Here is a 23998-nt window from a genome sequence, read left to right as displayed (position 1 = left end):
CATTTGGATTTTGAGAACATTAAGTTGCAGTGTAAAACCACTTTCATTTTTCTGCTGGCATCATGCTTGCTGTTATCCCATTAGCTTAAGTAAGTCCGAGGTCAAATTCAGATTCAAGGGGTGAAGAAACAGATGCTATTACTTGCTAAGAGGTACTTTGAAATACTGTAGACCTTTTTTTTTTCATAGCTTACCATATCATCTCATTATTCAAAAATTATAAATAGATTTTATAAACATATCTCTTTCTATGTAAGCACTGTTTCTTACCTCAGAGGAGAACTCAGAATGGAAATGTGGTAGTCTGGGAGGTGGCACAGTGATAAGGCTTTGGACTCTCAAGCATGAGGTCCTGAGTTCCATCCCTGGCAGCACTTGTGCTAGAGTGATGTCTGGTTCTTTCTCTCTCTTATCTTTCTCATTAACAAATAAATAAAATCTTTAAAAAAATGGAAATGCAGTCCCATAATGGTTTTAAGACCTTTAAGTATGGTAAAGATAGAAGGTATGATTTTGAACTGGATTAGGGAAGTGCAGTTTTTTTTTTTTTTTAAATTTATTTACTTTGAAGGTTCACCTCTACTTTTACTCTGGGAAATATGTATTTGTGGATGAAACTCTATTTTGTGTTGCTTATTTCACTTCTGTTGCATCAATAAAATCTGCACCTGTTTGTTCTGGCATTGAGAACAGCTGTCTGCTCTGTAGCAGTATTTCCCACCTGGGTAGCTGAATTGTCTCTCTGTGGCAGACACCTTTGTCAGTGTTGGTGGGAAATGAGCATCTTGGCTAATTTAGGTGCTTCCCTTTGGACTTAGTGAAACAGGACAAAACAGCAAGTGTTTGACTTCCAAATTCATACTGTGAGAATTTCCCTAAGACACACACAGCGGGTGAGAACAAAATCAGAGAGGAGGTGGGTGGTGTGTGATGTGAGGAGGCCTTAATAATTGATGTGGATTATGAGGTAGACAAAAAAGAAAATATACCAAGAGTTTGTGTCACAATAAGCAAGTGAGCAAAGCCTTTGTAGTGTATATGAGGAAAATAAATGACATAGGTAAATCAATTGAGATATTTTTCTGTATTGGACTCTGTCATATCTATATGTACATAAATAACACACACACACACACACATATATATCCATCTGTGTGTATTCAAGAGATTGAGTTGTTTTGAGATTTATTCATCTTCTTTGTTGCTGCATACATTAGTAGTTTGCCTTTTGTTGTTGGAGATATTCTATTTTATATACATATATAATTTACAGAGTTATTTTTTTCAGTGTTTATCAAAAGATATATAAGCTTTTCTGATTTCTTAATTATTGTGGGTAGATTCTGTGGGTAATTTTATGTGAATGTCAATATGAATATACATTTTTCAATTTTTTAATAGTAGAGTGAGATAGATAACCATACTCATATATTACTCCACCATTCATGGAGTTCTGTTTTTTTTTAATTTTTTAAAATATATTTATTTATTTTCCCTTTTGTTGCCTTTTTTGTAGTTATTATTGTTGTTGATGTTGTCATTGTTAGATAGGACAGAGAGAAATTGAGAGAGGAGAGGAAAACAGAGAGGGAGAGAGAAACATAGATACCTGCAGACCTGCTTCACTGCTTGTGAAGTGACTCCCTACAGGTGGGGAGCCCGGGGGCTTGAACCGGATTCTTATGCCAGTCCTTGTACTTTGCACTACATGCACTTAACATGCTGTGATACTGCTGGACTCTCAGTAGAGTTCTGTTTAATCCTTGTTTTATTGTGATGCTGGGAGTGTAACCCAAGGCCTCTCATATCCAAGACTGGTGTTCTGCTGCCCAGCCCCCTTTCATAAGCCCAATTCTATTTTTTAATAATTATTTATTTATTTCCTTTTGTTGCTCTTATTTTGATCTACCCATTTTTTTGACTTATGTGTTTCTTATTTTTATGCTCTGTTGTTCCTCAGTTGTTGTATCATGAGTACCAGCAACACTGTACTAAATACCTTTATGACAATTGCACTCACCAAGCTCAGGAATTACAATAGCAACTTAAGCAAGTATTGAAGCAGTTTAATCACTACCAGTTAACCAAACAATGTCTCCAGTCCGTGAAAAAATAGTAACCAAATCCCAGTGAAGAAGAAAGAGAAAAGAAAGAAGGGACAGCAAGAATAGACAGTTATGCAAATCTACTATCCTTTGTATATTCTAGGGGTAACAAGATGGGAAAGGGAAGCAGAGCAGAGATACACACATAGAGAGTCCACTCTGAGTCAGATTTCTTCCCGAAAATAATTCACAAATTCAGAAAGGCAAAGAAGAAGGAAGGAAGAAGTGTATGACAAGATAAAAAAAAAAAAAGAAAAAAAAAAACAAGAGAGAGAAAAGAGAAAAGATAAGAAAAAGAGCTGTAATTAAAGAGCAGTGAAAGGAAAGGTATTTTTTTGATTACTTTATTTTTAATTTTTTTAACTAGCTAGGAGGAGGAGTAAGGGGAGAGTCTGTAGAGGAGGTAGGAGTAATGAGACAAGTTCCTCCCACAATAGATAAGATGCCCACTACCCTAGCAATTAAAGATACCCTAAGAGTTAATTCTGATCAACCTAAAGGGGGGGAAGATGTATGCCTTTATATAATATTAATAATAAAATAGAGCACGGTAAAAAAAAAAAAAAAAAAAACCTGTCTCAAATTACCTCAAACCTCGTGAGCAGAGGCAGCTGATTGTTAAGAAAGAAAAAAAAAAAAAAAAAAAAATTTAAAAAAAACCTCAGGACTAGACAAGGATAGCTGAAATAGACAGTTATGCAAATCTACTATCCACTGTATATTCTAGGGGTAGCTAAACGAGGAAGGGAAGTTGAGCAGATGAGCAGAGATACTCGCAGTGAGAGTCCACTCTGAGTCACAATTCTTCCCCCAAATAATTCCCAAATGTGTATCAGTGAATTCAGTGAAAGCACACTGTTTGGTGGTGTGGGGGATGAGGCCTGTGGCTTTGGAAGCTGTAGGATTAAGGAAGAAAGGATGACAAGAATAAGAAAAAGAAAAAAAAAGAGAGAGAGAATTAAAAGAAAAAGAATAGTAATAAAAGAGCGGTGAAAGGAAAGAGTTATTTATTTATTTATTTTTAATTATTTAATTAGCTATATAGGGTGGGGTGGGAGGGTTGGCTACTTAGAAAGAAAAAGGCCAGAGGTTTCAGAAGGGTATAGACTTAGAATGAATGATACTCCCTGGTGGGACAGGAATCTTGGTAAAGAAAGAAGCTCAGCAGGGGAGCCTGCTAGGAGCTGGTCCCCAGGGACTGGTTATGGGCGGGGGGGGGGGGGGGAGGAAGTGCACTTTGGGATTAATAATTTAAAAGAAAAAAATTTTTTCCCTTTTTTTCTACTCTATTTTTAAACCCAAATTAAGTTATAGTCACCTCCTTGGTGTTACTGCTAGGACCCCTTATTGACTGGTCTACTAAAGGCAGAAAATCCTACCGTTTCCAGAAGATGTGGTCAGAGCTCAAGCCACTAGCAGCTTCTCAGTCTGCCATCTTCCGGGAACCTCCCCTTGTTGCCCTTATTTTATTGTTGAAGTTATTATTGTTGTTCTTGATGTTGTTGTTGTTGGATAGGACAGAGAGAAATGGAGAGAGGAGGGGAAGACAGAGAGGTGGATAGAAGGAAAGACACCAGCAGACCTGCTTCACTGGCTGTTAAGTGACTCCCCTGCAGGTGGGGAGTGGGAAGCTCCAACTGGGATCCTCATGGATCCTTGTACTTTGTGGGAGGTTCCTGCTGTCTTAAGGTTTAAGAAGGCAATAGATAGTTATTGCTATAATCAAATCATTTGGCAATTGGGTTAACTTTGAAATACCCTTTGTTAGTATTTGTTGTATCATACACAACATCACCATAATTTACATCATTTGACATTATTTGTATATAGCTGTGCCACCGGTTGCTTCTGTTGTCCCTGCTATAAACTTTTAAGAAAGTCAACATATTGAAATATCAGCCTATGGTCTGTGCATTAAAAAGTTTGAGACATTCCATCAATTTTCTCCTCTCAGATTAATCAAATAGTATACATAAACACCATTTATACCACCAAAAGCCTTCTTCTTTCTCAACTTCTTTTTATGGTTGGGATCATCTCATATTCATCTTTGTCTTTCTGACTTAGCTCTCTTAAAATAATTTCTCTGGTTTATCACTGGGGCTCCATGACAGTACTATGAATCCACTGCTCCTGACAGTCTTTTTGTTTGTTTGTTTTTTCATTTAATTGGATATAACAGAGAGATATTAAGAGAAGAGGGAGAGATAGAGAGTGAGAGAGAGAGTGAAAGACACCTATACCTGCATACCTGATTCACCACTTGTATGAACCATCCTCATTTGCTGTGAAAAGTAATTATAATAAGAGATTCGTTTCAACAAAGAAATTGAAAGAATTGTAGTTGATTTAGTTTTTTTTTCTTGGCAAGGCTGCAAAATAACTTATTTTATCTTGAAGAGTGGTGATTAACTAACTGAAAGTTAATCGTTTAACACACTAACTTTTTCCCATAGTACCTGAAATAAGCATGAACAAAAAAGCTCTTCTCTCCATAATTGGTTTATAATTACTTTGTAAGCTTCAAGCACTTGCATTTCATGAGCTATAGAATTAATTACATAATCCTGCATGTCCTTTGCATTCTATTTGTTTTGTTTCCTTTGCTACAATTTATTGTCAGTTTCATGGATCAAAAATTAATTATTAAAAGTGGCCCATTTTGTTTTTTTTGCCTACATTCTAGATAAAATACCTTTCCTTTGTATATCTGTAATCCACTATGGGGCTGAGATACAGTTAAAAAAAAAGTTAGGCTAGCTTGACTAATAACATCTTAAAATAACTCTATTGATATAATGGTAAATTTATATCAATTTTTCTTCCATATGAATTGTGGCCTTCATAGGATCATTTACTCTTGATCCTTAAATACATATATATGTATATGTGTCCATATATATATATATATATATATATATATATATATATATACACACACACATATATATACATATATATAATACTTGAATATATATATATAATACAATCAAATATATACATATATATTTGATTTTAGTTTAATGAGAGAAAGAAAGAGATAACAGATAGAAAGATTATTCACTTAGTCACCTGTTCTCTACAGAGAGACTAGAGTGCTGCACTCAGCTCCGGCTTCTTCTTCTAGGCTTATAGTCTTTTTCTTCTAGCATTTGCCCTTCTTCCGTAGCCAGTCAACAGCGTCAGGTTGAGCCTGATGTAAAGTTTCAAGACCTCCTTTGAACCTGGAGAGGTGGCAGTCATTGACTATGTGGGTCATAGTCTGTCTGTAGCCACAGGGGCAGTTTGGGTCATCTCTGGCTCCCCAGTGATGGAACATAGCGGAGCACCGGCCATGGCCTGTTCAATAGCGATTGAGGAGGGCCCAATCATAAAGTGCTAGGTCAAAGCTGGGTTGATGCTTGCAGGGGTCTGTGATGAGGTGCTTGTTCTTTACCTCAGCTGACTGCCAACTCTGTTTCAAAGAGTCTGAAACAGAGAAGTTCAGTGTAGGCGTAGGAGACCAGATTGGATGACGAGACGTCAAGTGTTGAACAGGGTGGGCAAAGATATCCGCGTATATTGGCAGGTCCGGTCGAGCGTAGACGTGGGAAATGAACTTAGATGATGCCGCATCCCGACGAATATCTGGCGGGGCGATGTTGCTAAGAACTGGCAGCCATGGAACCGGGGTGGAATGGATGGTTCCAGAAATTATCCTCATGGAGGAATATAATTTGGAATCAACCAAGTGGACATGGGGGCTAAGGAACCATACTGGGGCACAGTATTCTGCAGTGGAATAGCATAATGCCAGAGATGATGATCGTAGTGTGGAAGCGCTCGCGCCCCATGAGGAGCTGGCCAGTCTTGCAATGATGTGATTCCTCGCGCCCACCTTTGCTGCAGTTTTTATGAGATGTTCGTGAAATGACAGGGTGCGATCGGGAGTAACGCCAAGATAGACTGGCTGGGCTTCATGCCGGATGCTCGTATCGTCAAGCTGCACATTAAGCTCACGCGAGGCCGAGGCATGGTGTAGATGGAAAACAGATGATACCGTTTTTGCAGTGCTAGAGATTAGTCGCCATTTTTTACAGTAATCTGATATTAGAGACATGTCTTTCGTGAGTGATTCCTCGAGGATGTCGAACTTGGATGCCTGAGATGCACAGCAGATGTCATCGGAGTAGATGAACTTCCTTGAAGAAGTTTCTGGAAGGTCATCGGCTTATAGTAATACAAGGGATCAAACTTGGGACTTTAGAGCCTAGGGCATGAGAATCTTTGTATCACCATTATGCTATCTACACCCCTACACCCTCCCAGCCTTTTTTTTTTTTGGTAAGAGCTCTTAATTCACAAAGTCAGTACCATTAACTTTTAGACTTTATGGATTTAGCTTTGATAGCCACATCTTAACCAAAGTGTGCATTTGAGTATTATATTTTCCTCTGTAATTAGAAATATACACCATATTAGATGTAAAACTCACACTTTTTTCCCCTTCTTGGTCTCAGTATTTCTAAGAGTGTCCTTCTCACTCATATGGTTTATTTCCATAATTTGTTCTTATGGCACACAGTCTTCAGAAGACATCTTCAAGTTTTCCAACAATTGGCAGTTGAGTTTTGAATTAGGGGGTATCTTTCTTTCATTTTTCCATACAATTTGTGAAACAGAAGAAATTAATCATTTATTCCATAGTGTCCAAGCTGTTCAAAAGCTCTTATGAAAGCTGTACTAATTATAAGGTGGTCTTGATGGTCATAGGTATTATATTAGTGCTCTTTCTCATTTCATCAAGCTGTATACCTATCTCCCTAACTTTTTTACACATGGAATTTTACAAACAAAAGTGATAGTATTGGACATATCTTAGTGTGCCATCTTAGTGTGCTAGTAATATAGTATGACCAGACTTCCAGCTCTTTTGAAGCCCAAAACATAACCAACTCATCTCTGTGTTTGACAATGTATTAGATACACAATGACACTTCTGATATTTATTCTGAAAAAATACTGAAGGCTCTGAGCCAACTCTTATGTAGTGAAATCTGAAAATTAAATATGACATTGCTTTAGCAAACTAAATATGCACCAGAATATGTTGCTTTTCCAACCTTTACAATATTCATATTATAACTACACACACCACTGGTAAACTGAGAATAGGGGAAAATAATTAAATATTCGTGAACATTGTAATCCTTAACTAATATACTTATGGTTTGACCAGTACCCTCTCTTTCTATTTGAGAGTTATCTTCAAGTGTATTTCAAATGCTAAAAAATTTTAATTCATTATTTCAAAATGTCATTCATGAAGAATGGTAATAGAGAAATATTAGCATTGGTTTAACTATAAATTTTTGGTCATCAACTTTGGTTTGAAGAAAAAATTCAATATCAAAGGATCAAGAGCTTTCTTAAAAGTAGGCTGGGCAGTGGTGCAGTGGGTTAAGCACACATGGCACGAAGTAAGGGCAAGGACCATTGTGAGGATCCTGGTTAGGGCCCCTGGCTCCCCCCCTGCGCCAGGGGGGTCTATTCACAGGAGGAGTCTAGCTTTCTCTCCCCCTTTCTGTCTTCCTCTCCTCTCTCAATTTCTCTCTGTCCTATCTAGTAATAACAACAATAATAACAACAATGATAAATAAGGGCAATAAAAGGGGGGAGACACCAGGAGCAGTGGATTTGTAGTGCAGGCACTGAGTTCTAATGCTAACTCTGGAGGAAAAAAAAAGAGTCAAGAACTAGTAGGGCACCTGCTCTGTCATGTCTGGCATCTGGGAGTTCTAGTACCACATTGGAAATCAGGACATGCTCAAGTGTCATGTTATTCTTTCTTTGTCTTTCTCTATAAATGAAAAATTAGTCCCAGGCCCAGAAATGCAAAGATGCATGCTTATGATTGCAAAGATGCATGCTTATGATTGCAGTTATGCAAAGATGCATGCTTATGATTGCAGTTACACAAAGATTCATGCTTATGATTGCAGTTATGCAAATAAAATTGAATTAAATTAAAATATTTAATATTAAGAGTGAATTACTAGTTAATAACATTGTTACAAGTATGTAGACTATTAAACTATTGTTAACATAAAACTTAATAGTAACTGTTCTGTGGTAAAGATGGATACAAATAACTTGCCACTTTACACAGAGAGATATGGTCTCTCCCTTGGAAATAGGTTAATCTAGAATTAATTTGTCAGTATACGTGTGGCACAGGCAATAATTCTCTATCAGTGCAGGCTCTTCTTACCTGGACAATTCACCTGTTCTCTACAAACTGAGTTGTTATTGAAAAAAATTATCCAGAAATTCCTGGATACCTGTGGAGCCAATCTGTTTTCAAAATAAATGATAATCCACTCTACAAAGGGGAAATTTGGACTTGTTATATACTGTTGACCAGGGCCTAGATTCTAAGAAGTTATATGCTACCTTGTACAAAAACGGATAGAACACAAATGATTTTGTTTGATAAATAGGAGATTTCTTACCAGTATGCGGGGGGAAGCCCAGAGATTATCATTGTATTGTGTTGTAGAAGATCAGCTACTTTCATATGAAATTTATTTATTTTGACACTTTGGTTTACTGAACTGATTTGTCAGTTTCTCCCTTTCTATATGAAAATAACTTTACCATTCTCATTAATTATTCTCTAAAAGGTGAAAGATTTGTACTATCAGAAGAGAAATAATAGTACAAGTACAAGCTTTATAATCTTTAAAGTAAAATCTCTTGATGTCCTAAACATTTTCTTTCCTATTTCTACTACTTGAAATACTACCTTTCAGAATACAAGTACTATTATTCTACTTAATTTTATTATTTTCTAAAACAAAAGCAGACTTATTTTGGTGTATAAATCCAAAACAAAGGAAGTTTCAAAATATTTCCAACCCTTCCACACAGTGTAAAATTTAAAATATATTTTAAATATCTTTAGAGACTGTATTGCAAGCCTTGCTGTGAGATATGTTTTCTTCACAAAACACCAGCATAATAATTCTCACTATGTAAATGAGGAAGGATGTGCATTAACCATTCCTTTAAGTATTCTACTGGCTGATATTGTTTGACAATATGTGCCAAATTAAATTATTATTTTTTGTGGATGAACATTTAATTTCTATCCAAATTTTGATCTCATAAATATTAATCATACTTGTGTTGTATTTCTGTATTTATGCCAGTTAATTTTTGCGGATGATTTTAGATAACTCTACTTTCTAGAAGCAACATTTATAAATCAAATTTTCCATACATATTAGGAACTAAACCTCATAAATATTTTGAAACTTTTCACATTCTACAAACAACATATGTAAATTACATATTCCCTAAGTATTTGCCGTCACTAGATACTATGATCAGTTTAGATACTACTAGTTTAAATGATTTGTGTATTTTTTAAACCATTTTATTGGAGGGATATGGTTTGAAACACAAAGCAATACTCAGAATTTTAGTTGTTTTTATTTGAGTGACTCTAGTTGACATCAGTTTTGATTCTTTTAAAAAACTTTACTGTGTTTTTATACATTTACTTCTGCAAAGAACCTTGTGAGTATTTGTCTCTATATATTCTGATTTTTAAATACATTTTATTGGATTTTATTTTTAATAGTCATGTTGTTAAATTTGTTTATTTGTGTGTGTGTGTGTGTGTGTGTGTGTGTGTGTGTGTGTGTGTGTGTGATTTTAGAAATGTTCCTGCAGCTTGAAACATTTGAGAAATATTTAACCGTCAAAACATAGGAACCTGCAAAAGATAGAGGGAGGGGTTGAGGAAGAGAGAGAGTATCCAAATGCTCTCCAATCCTTTTTGAGAATTATGGTGGTTTTGATGAGATGAAGGGTTGTGAGGAATTGAAGGTTTATAGTATGGTTATTGACACGTGGACACAATCTCTCATCTTCCCATGATAGGTGTTTGCAGAACATTCTCAATCCCAATTCAGGTCCTATTCCAATATCATACATGAGGATCTGAACACCCTCTCTTATCTTTTTCTCTCCCAGAATCCTATGTTTCGATGCAATATATCACACTCATTCCAAGCTTTACTTTGTATTTTCCTTTTCTCTTTGTTTCTTCAGTCCCACCTATAAGTGATATAATCTGGTATTTGTTCTCTCCTTGGCTTACTTCACTTAACATGATCGCTTCAAGTCCCAGCCAACTCAAGGCAAAAGAGATGATTTCATTATTTTAAATAGCTGAATAGTATACTATTGTGTATATATTGGACAACTTTCTTAGCCACTCATCTTTCACTGGGCACCTAGGTTGCTTTCATGCTTGGACTACTATAAATTGTGCTGCTTTAAACAGAAGTGTATAAAAATTTCTTGCCAAAATTACTTGTCTATAGATGTGCAGGCTAATTTCTGGATTTTCAACTCTCTTCCACTGGCTTATATATATATAATTTGTTTTTCATTACAGTAGCCTTGTAATATAAGTTGGAGTCATGAGGTGTGGCTCCTCTATTCTTGTTCTTTATTCTCAGGACTGTTTTGGTGATCCTAATATTTTCTTGTTCTGGATAAACTTTTGAAATTTATAAAATTTTTGTGTTTTATCCAATTAAATAAATTTAGTGAGATCTTATTCAACTGCATTAAATCTGCATATGGCTCTGAGTAGGATAGTCATTTAGATGATGTTAATTCTTCTAATTCATGAGCATGGGGTTTCTTTTTATTTCCTTGAGTAGTAACTCATAGTTCTCTCTCTCTCTCTCCCTCCCTCTCTCTCTCTCTATATATATATATATATATATATATATATATATATATATGTCTTTAATCACCTGTGTTAACTTTACTGCTATTTACTTGATTTTTTTTCTTTTAAAGGAAAAGATTTTTTTTGCATTTCTTCTACTTTAGTGCTTGCATACAAGAATGCTTCTCAATTTCATATATTGGTTTTGTAGTCTTCCACTCTACTATACTATATTTAATATATTTCCAATATTTTTCTACTGCGTTCTTTTGGATCTTCAATATATACTATGTCATCTTCAAACAGTGACAGTTTTACTTCTCCTCCAATCTGTTTTAATTCCTTTCCCTTGCCTAATTTCTATGGGTAGGACTTAGAAGACTATATTGAATAGCAATGGTGATAGTGGGAATCCTTGATCAAAAAGGGAAAACTGAGTCTTTCACCATCCCTTGCAATGTTGGCTGTAGGTTTCATATATATAAATTCAACTACTTTGAGAATTTCCTATCTGTCCCCATTCTTTTTAGTGTAATTGTGAAACGCTATTGAATGTTGTTGTCAAAGGCTTTTTCTGAATCTATTGAAATTTTTGTGTGTTTTTTATTTTTCTATTTGTTGGTATGATATGTCACTTTTATTGGGTTATGTATATTGAACCAGCCTTTCATCCTTGGATTAAATCCTGCATAATAACGGTGGACACTTTTTTTTTAATGTACTCTGCATGTAGTTTGCTAGAATTTAACTCACTACTTTAGCATTAGTGTTTATCAGGGATATCAGTCTGTAGCTTTCATTTTTGTTGTGCCTCTGTCCACTTTTGGTATCAGGGTGAAACTGGCTTTGTAGAAGGCCTTACAGAGTATCCCTGGGATGGAAGATTAGCACAGAACCTCAATGGTGGGCATTGTTCAGAGCTGTATCTTATAGTCTTACAGTTTTATAAACCACTATAGAATCACTAATAAAAAATAATCATATAGTCTGGGTTAATTCTGTCCTCCAGATATCAAATTGTATTATAGGGCCATTGTCATCAAAACTGCTTGGTACTGGAACATGAATAGACAGACTGACCAGTGGAATAGAATTGAGAGCCCAGAAGTGAGCCCCCACACCCATGGACATCTAATCTTTGACAAAGGGGCTCAGACTATTAAATGGGGAAAGTAGAATCTCTTCAACAAATGGTGTTGGAAACAATGGGTTGAAACATGCAGAAGAATGAAACTGAACCACTGTATTTCACCAAATACAAAAGTAAATTCCAAGTGGATCAAGGGCTTGGATGTTAGACCTCAAACTATCAGATACTTAGAGGAAAATATTGGCAGAACTCTTTTCCGCATAAATTTCAAAGACATCTTCAATGAAACGAATCCAATTACAAAGAAGACTAAGGCAAGTATAAACCTACGGGACTACATCAAATTAAAAAGCTTCTTCACAGAAAAAGAAACCACTACCCAAACCAAGAGACCCCTCACAGAATGGGAGAAGATCTTTACATGCCATACATCAGACAAGAGTTTAATAACCAACATATATAAAGAGCTTGCCAAACTCAACAACAAGACAACAAATAACCCCATCCAAAAATGAGGGGAGGACATGGACAGAATATTCACCACAGAAGAGATCCAAAAGGCCAAGAAACACATGAAAAAATGCTCCAAGTCTTTGATTGTCAGAGAAATGCAAATAAAGACAACAAGAAGATACCACTTCACCCCTGTGAGAATGTCATACATCAGAAAAGGTAACAGCAGCAAATGCTGGAGAGGGTGTGCGGTCAAAGGAAACCTCCTACACTGCTGGTGGGAATGTAAATTGTTCCAGCCTCTGTGGAGAACAGTCTGGAGAACTCTCAGAAGGCTAGAAATGGACCCACCCTATGATCCTGCAATTCCTTTCCTGGGGATGTATCCTAAGGAACCCAACACATCCATCCAAAAAGATCTGTGTACACATATGTTCTTGGCAGCACAATTTGTAATATCCAAAACCTGGAAGCAACCCAGGTGTCCAACAACAGATGAGTGGCTGTTCAAGTTGTGGTATATATACACAATGGAATACTACTCGGCTGTAAAAAATGGTGACTTCAACCTTTTCAGCCAGTCTTGGATGGACCTTGAAAAATTCATGTTAAGTGAAATAAGTCAGATACAGAAGGATGAATATTGGATGATCTTATTCTCAGGCAGAAGTTGAAAAACAAGATAAGAAAAGAAAACACAAGTAGAACCTGAAATGGAATTGGTGTATCTCACCAAAGTAAAAGACTCTGGGGTGGGTGGGTGGGTGGGTGGAGAGAATACAGGTCCAAGAATGATGACAGAGTACCTGGTGGAGGTTGTATTGTTATATGGGAAACTGTGTAATGTTGTGCATGTACAAACTATTGTATTTACTATTGAATGTAAAGCATTAATTCCCCAATAAAGAAATTTAGAAAAAGATCAGAAAAAATAAAACATAAATAAATCAGATGTTTAACATATATTTATTTCTTAAATAATATATACTTAGACAAAGTAAGAATGAAACACAATTTAGTTTAATTTTTTCCACATATCAGTCTTCAGAACTTTATTTTGTAAACTCCCACAACTGCTCAATAGAGCATTTTTTTAGATTCATTTCAAAAAAGAATTATTTAAATTAAAAATTAATTTTGCTTGATATTTAATAATCTAGTTTAGTTTTTATAATGGAAAACCAACATTTTAATAAATAAGTTGTCTAATTTATAATATTTAACTCTTTCATTACTTTCTTTGACCAGTCAGCATTTATAGAAAAATATGCAACAATAATGACCTTAAAGGACAACTTATATTGTTCTGACAAATATATATTTTTCAAAATATTGAGTTCAGATATGGTTGACCCTAACCTGGGATGAGTCATCCCTCTTTAGGCTAGAGGTGGCTTTTTCAAATAAACAATAACTAATTTTAGATTATAAAGTTGTGGGCCTGGTAAAATAACTCATTTGGTTATTGTGCTTCTTTGCCATGTGCACAACCCAGGTTCAAGCCCCACTTCATTGAAAGCCACTTCAGCACTGTAATCTCTTTGATTGTCTCTCTGCTTCTCTGCCTTCTGTCTCTGTCCTGAAAAAAATTAATAAAGTGGATATTACTTATTGATTAATAACATTAGCTCATAAGCCAAATGTAAAGTTGCCAATGCACTGTGATCATGAGTTAATGTACTAGTGAACATGGGATTATATGCTGTGAACTGCAGTTATTATTGTTAGATGAATACATGTAAGTAGGTTGTGTGGCTCACATAGAGAGCTCTGAAAATGCTTTACCTTAAATTCAGGAGTTTGGAGTTATTAAACGTCTCTGTTGTGTAATCAAGTAGAGCTTTGGTAGGGCTAATGTATTTATAAATGTATTTATCTGTTAATTCAGTGTATAACGTTTTGTGAAAATTCCACTGTAGCCCAGAATGCAATCTATTTTGGATAGAGTTTAATTCTACCACAATATTGAGTTGGTTGGTTTTGCTAAAATGCAGTTGTAAAGTCCAGCTAGATGGACAGCATGGATCAAGTGAGCTGGTACCTGCACAATAAAATGCTGTGCTTAAAGGTCTATTATTTGTTTTAAAGTTCTGTTTAAAAGAAAGCAATCCCTTTTATACGTCTGAGATTTCAAAGAATAAAGTGCAGTCAATGTTATTGCTTTATGAAAGTACCATGGTAACTTTGCAAATTTAATTGAACTCTAAAACCTGTGTGTTCAACTAATCAGATCAAGTCAGAATGAAAGTTTCAGATAACAAAACCCATGAGCTGTAGCACTGGAAGAATGGGGGGAGTATGCATTAACAAATAGTAATAATAATAATAATAAAATTCAAGGCACAGAGCTTTGAAAAATATATTTTGAAAGAAGTATCTATATATATGTACTTGACATGTATTTCAATGACATTTATAACCCATTCATTACATTTGCTACACATACTTATGCATTTAATAAGATTTGAGCAGCAGATCTCAAAGATCTATTGACAGAGGGGTTTTTTGTTTGTTTGTTTGTTTGTTTTGGTCATGGTTATGAAGAAAGAAATGCAAGTATTTTCTCACAATCATTCTGTTTTAAATGACAAGTCTGGCTTGCCACCAGTATTACAATCCAGTTTCCATGTTGTCCCACTTCACTTTTTTCACAATTTCAGTCCACTCCTGAATATAATCACTTAGACTAAGGCTTTGAAAACTTCCCACAGGAACAATTCTCTCTATTCCTATCTCCCCTAGATAATATGACAGGTTTATCCCTTACTAAATCCACTATTATTTTCCAGTTCTTATTATCATACTGTTAATTCTATCTTACCCATTTATTTCCAGTTCTTTACAATTTCTCTCCCCAGGTACAAACTATTATCTCCCTTTTATAATGATTCTTCTCCCAATCATCTTCTATTATCTCTTATTTTAGTACTTGATTTTCCTTCTTTGATGTCTTTTAGTTTGAACTTCAGGTAATTTGACCCCTTTTGTTAATTCTTTGACTTACCATAGATGTATTGTCTAGTATTTTTTTCTACCTTTCATCTTTTTCTATATGTTGAAATTCATACAATTGTATGGTTTAGCAGCAGCCGGCAAATTGATGAGCTGTGGAGAACTGTCAGAAGGTGAACAAACAGGCTTTTATGATAAAAGGTTTAAGTAGAGCACACATGAGGTTAAAAAAAAAGCATCTATTATAGGATTTAAGGAATTGAATGTGAATGACATGATTCCAAAAAAGAAAAATAAAAGAGAAAATACACTAAGTAGTTAATGACATCATGACAAGAGAGGAAAGCACTCTTTATCTCATCAAAGCTTAGTGAATTTAAATGCTAAATTATACCAAACATGCATTTCAAAATAGTTTGTGGAAGGTTAAATCAGAAAATCAACATTTGAAGTCTGTATGTATGCACCAGAAGCAGAGGATGTTGGAAATAGCACCTGACCCAGGAGGTAGGAGATTTCATGACTTGTTTAACATTTTCTTTTTGACTTTTACATTTTCCCTTTTAAAAATGGAGTTAATAGACCTTATTGAGATAGTTATAGAACTAAAGTAATAAATCTTGTGTTATATCTGATATATGGCAATATCTGGGGAAAAAAGGAAATATTTGTTTGTATGTGCTTGAATTTACCTAGGTCCAAATACAAATTTGGTGCTCTTTACCATGATCTTAAGCTATCTCAATTTAAATTTATTTTTAGCTGCACACAATTATGCATTTAATCAAAGCCAAAATGAGTTTAATTTATGAATTTAATAAGATGATCAAAGTTGCAATTTATTTTGGAAAATAATAACATCTATCAATAATCTTGTGGTGCACCTTAATTTTTTTTCTTTTATTTTCAAGTAATTTTTTATTTACAGTATTGCAGGATTACAGAGTATAGTTACACACTGTATCCATGAACAAAGGTCTGTGCCTCCACCCCCCTAAACATAACTACCTTAGTTCTTGAAACAGTTTGTTGTTGGTTGTTTGTTTGTTTTTGAAAGTTAATGAGTTTCAGTTCTTTAGATTCTACGTATGAGTAAAATCACCTAGTAGTTGTCATTCATTACTTCACTTACTTTGCTAAGCATAATCAGCATCCATTTTTGTCCCAAAGGACATAATATCTTTATTGCAGAGTAGTAGTATTCTGTGGCATATATACTCCATAATTTCTTTATCCAGTTATCTACAATGGACATTTATGTTGTTTTAACCGGGCTGGCTTCACAGGCAGGTAACAGAGATGACCAGAGACACATGGCTGAGCTGAGAACGCAGTTTAATCTTTATTCACGAGTGAGAAAACATGTGCTCTTCTGTCTTTCTCTTTCAGGGCAGAGAGGGACTCTCAAACTAATCACCACACAGATCTGTCCTGCATCCTTCTCCTCCAGCGGCTGTGGCAGGAACTCAGGAAGTATGTAGGGTAGGGGGTGGGGAGAAGGGAGTAGCGCAAAAAACTGTCAGGGGCCAAACCAAATCTCCTGGCAGGGGAGAGCGAGACCAAACCAATGTGAAGCATAGCAACACATTTAGGGTGCTTCCATTCTTTGATTGCTTAGAATAAAGGAGCTATAAACCTAGCGGTACATATGTCCATTCACATTAGATCATATTCCCCAAAATTTACACTCTGTAGAAGTTTAAGGAATTATTTGTATTATGCTGATTTTTAAAAATAGAGAACTGTTAAACTCTGGTTGTTGATGGTACCAAAGATGAGCACTGGAACATCTTGCTTGTCAGTGCTGTGTACTAAAAGCTGTACTATGGGATGGATCACAAATGTTTTATTTTTATAATTTTATTATCTATCATGCAGCATAAGAAACAATAACAATGTGATTTGGTTTTATTACTTTGAAATTTTATTTTCCTAACTAACATTGTGCCTATTCTGGACTTTAGAAAAAATTCAGGGGGCTGGGTGGTGGTGCACCTGGTTGAGCATACATATTAATTACAGTGTGCAAGGACCATGGTTTGAGTCGCTGGTCCCCACCTGCAGAGGGAAAGCTTCATGAGTGGTAAATCAGGACTGCAGGGGTTTCTTTGTCTGTCTCTCACCTCTCTCTCTCTCTTTTATTATTCTTATTTATTAGATAGAGGCATCCAGAAATTAAGAGGGTAGGGAAGATAGAGAGGGAGAGAGAAAGAGAGACACCTGCAGACCTGTTTCACTACTTGTGAAGCTTTCCCCTTGCAGGTGGGGGCCATGGGCTCAAGCCTGGGTCCTTGATCACTGTAACATGTGTAATCAACCAAGTGTGCCACCACCTGGTCCCTGTCTCTCTTCTTCTCTGCCCCCCCCCCAATTTATGGCCTTCTCTATCCAATAAATAAAGATAATAAAAAATTAGGGAGAAAAAGGAAAAAATAAGTAGTCAAGTCTTGCATTTTAACCTTACATTTATCTATTAAATTACTCTGTGGACAGAATGCTATCTTCTGTAAAACACTTGTCTACTTAAGTTAAAATTCTGGATTCTTCCTGTCTGTATAATGTATCTTCTTGAAAAATTATCCAATGTAATAATTGTGGGGATTTGTGAAGCTGAGGTTGAGTATGGTGTGGACCACCTATGGAAAAACGGATGCCTGAAAGTAGAGATACTTCATCAGTCTCCCCCACCTCGGGTCGAGCAGGGGAGGACCTTGGTTTTCCAGGTTTAGTCCCCCTGTTAGTCTCCCCCACCCACATGGGCCCCACATCCTCTCTATGTTAGCACACCAGTTCACTTTCTTGTTCTCAAACCAGTTGGTCAACTTACCCAAGGGTTACTGGAAAGACTCTCACCATTTCCTGTTTCCCATTCTCCTGATCATATATGGTGTAAACAAGTAACTGTCTCTGAATAACCCCAGCGGCCCCCTCCTCCCTTAACATTCCTCACCATATAAGGCTAGGCCATAGATGCCCTGTTCTTCCCCCATCCCAATCTATAAAAACCTTTGCTTGCCATACAATAAACACACTATTCATAGTCAAATAGCGTCCTGGGGTGGTCCTTGACTTTATCTCTTGCCATGACCCATAGGGACAGATGCCACACTCTTATTCACCCCTGCTGTCCTTGGTCTGACTCTTTCAGCCCCCTCCTCTGGTGCTCAAGAGTGGATCAGCTGACTCAGTTGGATTGAGAAGTGGGGACCTCATCAGGACCCCAGTAAATAATAAAGGGGGGGCATTGGTAGGACAGCAAGGAAGTAAAAACTTGCTTTAACATTATTCAATGACATGACAACATAGACAATTCAGTGAATTACTGTTTATGTGTTGCTGCCAAGATTACTTCTGGTGCTCTGAGCTGGCAGGATAGCACTATTTCTGGCATCTTCTTAATATTTTTTAGTTGGTATGATTCGAATTCTGCTTCTAAAAACCCCTTCTGTTTCATTTGGTTTAATCCCCCCTGCTTAACACTGTATTCTATTTACATAACCATTGTTAACTAAGCACCACCCTCCCTCCAGGGCATTGATGGTTAAGTGGTAGAATTCTCACCTGCTCTGCCCCCTCTCCTTGTCACACCCTGATTTTCACCAGTCACTTTTCTCTCCACCCTCTCTACATCACATCTTGTTTACACCCTACTTGGCAAGTATATATAAGGACAGCATTATGAGTTTTACTTTAGTTTTAGTTTAGATTAGGTTGGCTTAGATTGTGCTGTGTTCTGCATGAATAAAGAGATACTGTGTACTGCTCTGCCATGAGTCCCTGGTCGTCAGGGAAGCTCAGCCTGACATTTTTTTATCTTTGAGAGAGGGTGAAAGAAGTAGAGTAGGAGAGATATCTGCAGCACTGTTCTACCACTGGAGAAGCTTCCAATCTGTAGGGATTTTATTTTATTTTATTTTTATTCTCACACCAACTAAAAGTATTTACGATGACTTTATCAGTGCTCCAAACTACTGAACACTTAAATAGGACAAAACAATTAATTCTCTCTCTATTCTGACATAAAACTGAGAAAAATAAGTGATGTTAGCTGTGGATTGCAGTCTTTATGCCTTTTGTAGGCAGCTTTAGCATAAAATAATTTAGGTGGATAATTTTCTTTTTTTCTTTTTATTTAATTACTATATTGAAGGAATAATGGTTATAGTATAGTTGGTATAATTTATCATCTCCCTTGACAGGTGTCTAAAAAAACAATCCCTACCCCCAACTATAGAAGAAATCACATTAGAAGCCAGGAGAGTGTGTGTGTGTGTGGGGGGGGAGAGGACCACTGTCTGGAAAACCTAGCCATTATTTCCATGAGAGTCTGAGAGGGTTGACCCCGAGCATCCTTCTCATAATGAGGGCAGTAGACAAATCCCCACAAGACACCAGGGCTTCCTCATTCCCTTTGAACGAAGACCATAAGTTATGGCCGACTGAAACCCACTGCAAACATCCTGGTTTTGTTTAACTTCCTCCTTTCCCCCTGCTCTGAGGTGCTTGTGATTTACCTTTAGAGAGAAGCTTACCTATGCATGGTGAGCTCCTGACTAGGCCTTACACGGTATCATCCCAGCAACGATCAAGTCAAAGGCTGTGTGTGGCTTAATGATTAGTAAGGTAACTTCCCTATAATGACCAAATCAAAGACTTAACTATATATTATTTGTGGCTTAATGATTAGTAAATGATCTCTTCTCTTCCTAACCGCTTTAGTATATCTGCTTGCTTGTACACTCAATAAATGAGATGTCTCCCTGAAGCTCACCCAGAGGTGGTACTTTACTCTGTGTACTGGCCCTCATCAGCAATCTCCACAGGATCCCCAGGGTGTCCCGTCACCCCTCCACCCCTCCTCTGCTATGCTATCGCTGACTGACATGCAGAGGAGAACTGGCCCCCATATATATGTATTACATTATAATTTAGGTGATATAATATGTCTTTTAAATTCTCCAAGATAAAAGTGGGGTTGACTGTATTTAAACATTCTGGAGAAGAGTTTTCTCATTACATTTTCTTTTTTAAAATATTTATTTATTTATTTATTTTCTTACGTTGCCCTTGGTGTTTTATTGTTGTAGTTATTCTTATTGCCATAGTTGTTGGATAGGACAGAGAGAAATGGAGAGTTGAGGGGAAAACAGAGAGGGGGAGAAAAAGATAGATACCTTTAGACCTGCTTCGCCACTTGTGAAGCCACCCCGCTGAAGATGAGGAGTCGGGGCCTTGAACTGGGATTCTTACAGAGGTCCTTGCGCTTTGCGCCACGTGTGCTTAACCTTCTGTGCTACTGCCCAACTCCCCACATTTTCTTTTAAATATCACTGAGTTCTAGGAAAGGAAAATTAACCAGGTATTAGAAATAGCTGAAGATCTTTAGTTACCAATGTAGTGGTATGAGTTTGACTACTCTACAGTGTTGAGAGATGTGGTCTGACCATTCTATCTTTTTTTTTAAATATCTTAATAATATTTTCTGTGTTATGACTGATACAAAGGGTATACTTTCTTTTCTTTTATAGAATATCTAAGTTTATTAAGCTGGCACATTTTAAAAACTGCTTCCCTAGGTTATTTATTATTTTAGTGACTTGTCTAAAATTGTCTTTTTTAGATGCTACTAATTTCAAACTCTCTGTGAAAATAGTAAACACACAACGATTTAATGTCTGTTAAAGCTAGGCTGTAAGATGGTGGTGCTGGTAGAGAATAGGGTGCTCTGTTGCAGTCCTCACACTTGGATTTCTTGCAAGCTGGAGAAAGATCACTATCTCCTTCAGATGACTGAGGTTTCTTCACTGTGACAATAACTCCAAAAGCAGTTTTTCTTGTTTCTCCATGGAGAATTGCTGCTCGACAGTTGGTGGACACAGCAGCCTTAGCATCATTTTCAGACATACCAAATAACAGTCCTAAGTTTGCCACATCATATGGGCCTCTTATTTCTAAAGGCCTTTCTGCAGCACTTGATATAATTATATTCTTTCCTTTGTAGACCTATATTAAATTGAGGGCATTGGAAATTGTGTACCTTCTCACTGTGGAGTCTTTGATAGCAGGACTGAAGACAAGTTCAAAAACCACGCCCCTGTCAATTGCCACATTAATAGGAGGTCTTTTGAAGTAAAACAGTAGCTTCTCTGTTACAGTTATGCAGACTAAATCTACATCTAAGTGTGTACAAGAAACATGAAAAAGTTTTTCTGTCTTTGGAAAAACTGCAACAATATATAGCCGAACCCTTGAAGAAGTTGCTCTCAAAACATTGTAGTGCGATGGGTCAGAAACAATAATCATCAATCTAGTTAAAATTTTAATGAGCCTTGATTTTCCCTGTACAATTGGCAAGGTTGTAAAGAGTTCAGAAACAGCTACTGGTTTTTCAATTTCTTTTTTTTTTTTCTTTTTTCCTTAAATTCAACAACATGATTGATGCTAACAACTGAATATCCAAGGTGAGCAGAGTTTTCCACATGTCTGCAGAGCAACTTCAGATCCGAGCCCACTGCAGGTCCAAATCCGCAAACATCGCCATGCTCCATTCTATCTTCTAAGCAAAAATATGTATTAAAAAGTTGCTATTGATAAGTGTCTATATAGAGAACATTGCCACCATAGTAGCATCAGCATCATATGGAATGTGTTGAGATAATTTTTGAGTACTCTTGGCAGCTTTCATGAATTTCAAGTTATCTCAAATTTCCAGTCTTTTGAATCATGAGCTTCACTATCACAAGGTCCCCAGGTGATCTGTATGCACATTTCAATTTCGTATGCACTAGTGGAGATCTGACACCATGTATTGAGTCAAGGAAAATGCTAAAAAAAAAACCTGACCATTTTGGAGATTGGGCAATGGTGCACCTGGTTAAGTGCACATATTACCATGTTCAGGGACCTAGGTTCTAGCCCAATGCAGTGAAGCAGGTTTGCAAATGTCTATCTTTCTCTCTCCTCATCTCTCAAGCCCTCTCAATTTCTCTGATGAGGTCCCTCTCTCAGTACTCAAATTACTGATCACTCTTGCCTGGACTGACTTGTGTCTAAGTAAGGTAATTAAAGGGTTCACAGTTGTGGAAATTGACAGTTGTTTCAATATTATTTTAATCCCCGAGTTACAGCTCAGTGGTTTAAAAGTCTCTTTTGTTCTTTTTCTTCCCTTTAGGCTATGGAAGCCTGAGGGCTTTTAATCTATAAGTAGGCTTCTTAGATTAATCACTGACTCCTGACTAAGAGATAAAGCAGAGAAGGGCAGAGATAACCCAGTGGTTATGCAAAGAGACTCTCACAGCCCCACTACTAGGCCACTGAGGTATAGATCTTCTCCTGAGCTTCCTCCTTAGTTCTCTGTCCCCTGGTGTCAGCACAGCCCCCTGCCCCCCTGCCACTGCTCCAGATTCTGAGGGCAGTAGCAATGGAGACTCACAGTTACATTTGGTGAGTTTTAGGGGAGCCCTCCTTTTTGTTGGTGAACCAGATTGAAGGTGGTGTCTCAACTGGTAAACTGTTGGACTGTTACCAGTCACTTAATCTCTCCCTAGGCTCCTCTCTGTTCACACGCAACATGTGTTTGCACTCACTGGTGATTTGGTGGGTTCCTGAAGTCATTCTAGTCCTGTATTTCTGTGGCCCCAGATGGTCTCCTTTGTATTCCTAGTTGACCAGGGAGAGGAGAGGAGAGGAAAGGAAAGAAACATAGCTGCTGCTGCTTCATAGCCCCACCTCCAGACCCCTATCAAACTTTTTACAAGGAACAAAATATTCAATTTCTGGTGAATTATCTCCCTGTGGTTATACCTTTTTACCAGTAGTTGGAAAGTTATATGAATTGCTCAGCCTGATGTCAGCATGACTGAACCTTTCTCCCCCACTAATCCATTGTACTTTATGGGCCCTGAGTCCCAGCTTAAAAATTAGATTGTTTTAAAAGACATAACTATGCCATCTTCTCAAGTCCCATTAGAACCTGAAACTAACTTGTTTTCCTTGCACCAGCCTTAGTCTCTTGATTAGATGACCTGTTGAGCAGAAAACACTAAGCCTAACTCTTGATAATATAGGCATATGTTTTGAAGCATGATAATTACGACCAAGCCTCAATTTCTCTTTTTCCTACCCTATAAAATAGAAAGGAAGGGGGAGGGAGAGAAGGAAAGAACTATCAAGAGTGGTGGATTCATAGTGCTGGTATTAATAACCCTGGTATTAATAAAACAAGCAAACATATAAATAACAACAAAAACCTGACTATTTCTGTTCTTTCACTTAACAAACAGAACTTTATCTTTGCTTCAAAGCAGATTAATCCTATTTCTTAGGCTACATTAAAATGTCAAATGGTTTTCTTGGTCTGTGGCAGCAGCGCTAAAAACTTGGCCAGGGTCAGATGGAAGGGGCTGAAAGGGCATTAGGGTCCCAATACACAGTGGCAGAGGAAGACCTAGTGGTGAGATTGGTGTGCAGATACCTACCATAAAAAAATGAATATTGCATCCATGTGACAACTGTCTTGTAAATCATTATTTCCCTAATGAAAATAAATAAAATAAATAATCCAAATTGCCATCCTTCACCCACACTAAAATGTGTTGAAACATCTTTTAGCCCACTCAAGAATGATAAAAGCATATATGAGAATTGTAGTGACCCGAATATTTTCCTTTT

At 36.8% G+C, this 23998-nt stretch overlaps 1 pseudogene; it reads right to left on the bottom strand.

The window, feature by feature from the left end:
* Positions 1-20944: 20944 nt before the first annotated feature.
* LOC103126627 (ribonuclease P protein subunit p30-like) lies at positions 20945-21869 on the bottom strand (annotated as a pseudogene).
* Positions 21870-23998: the final 2129 nt, after the last annotated feature.

This window comes from Erinaceus europaeus, chromosome 17 (assembly GCF_950295315.1).
Source record: "Erinaceus europaeus chromosome 17, mEriEur2.1, whole genome shotgun sequence".
NCBI lineage: Eukaryota > Metazoa > Chordata > Mammalia > Eulipotyphla > Erinaceidae > Erinaceus > Erinaceus europaeus.
This window is presented reverse-complemented; position numbering and strand designations above follow the sequence as displayed.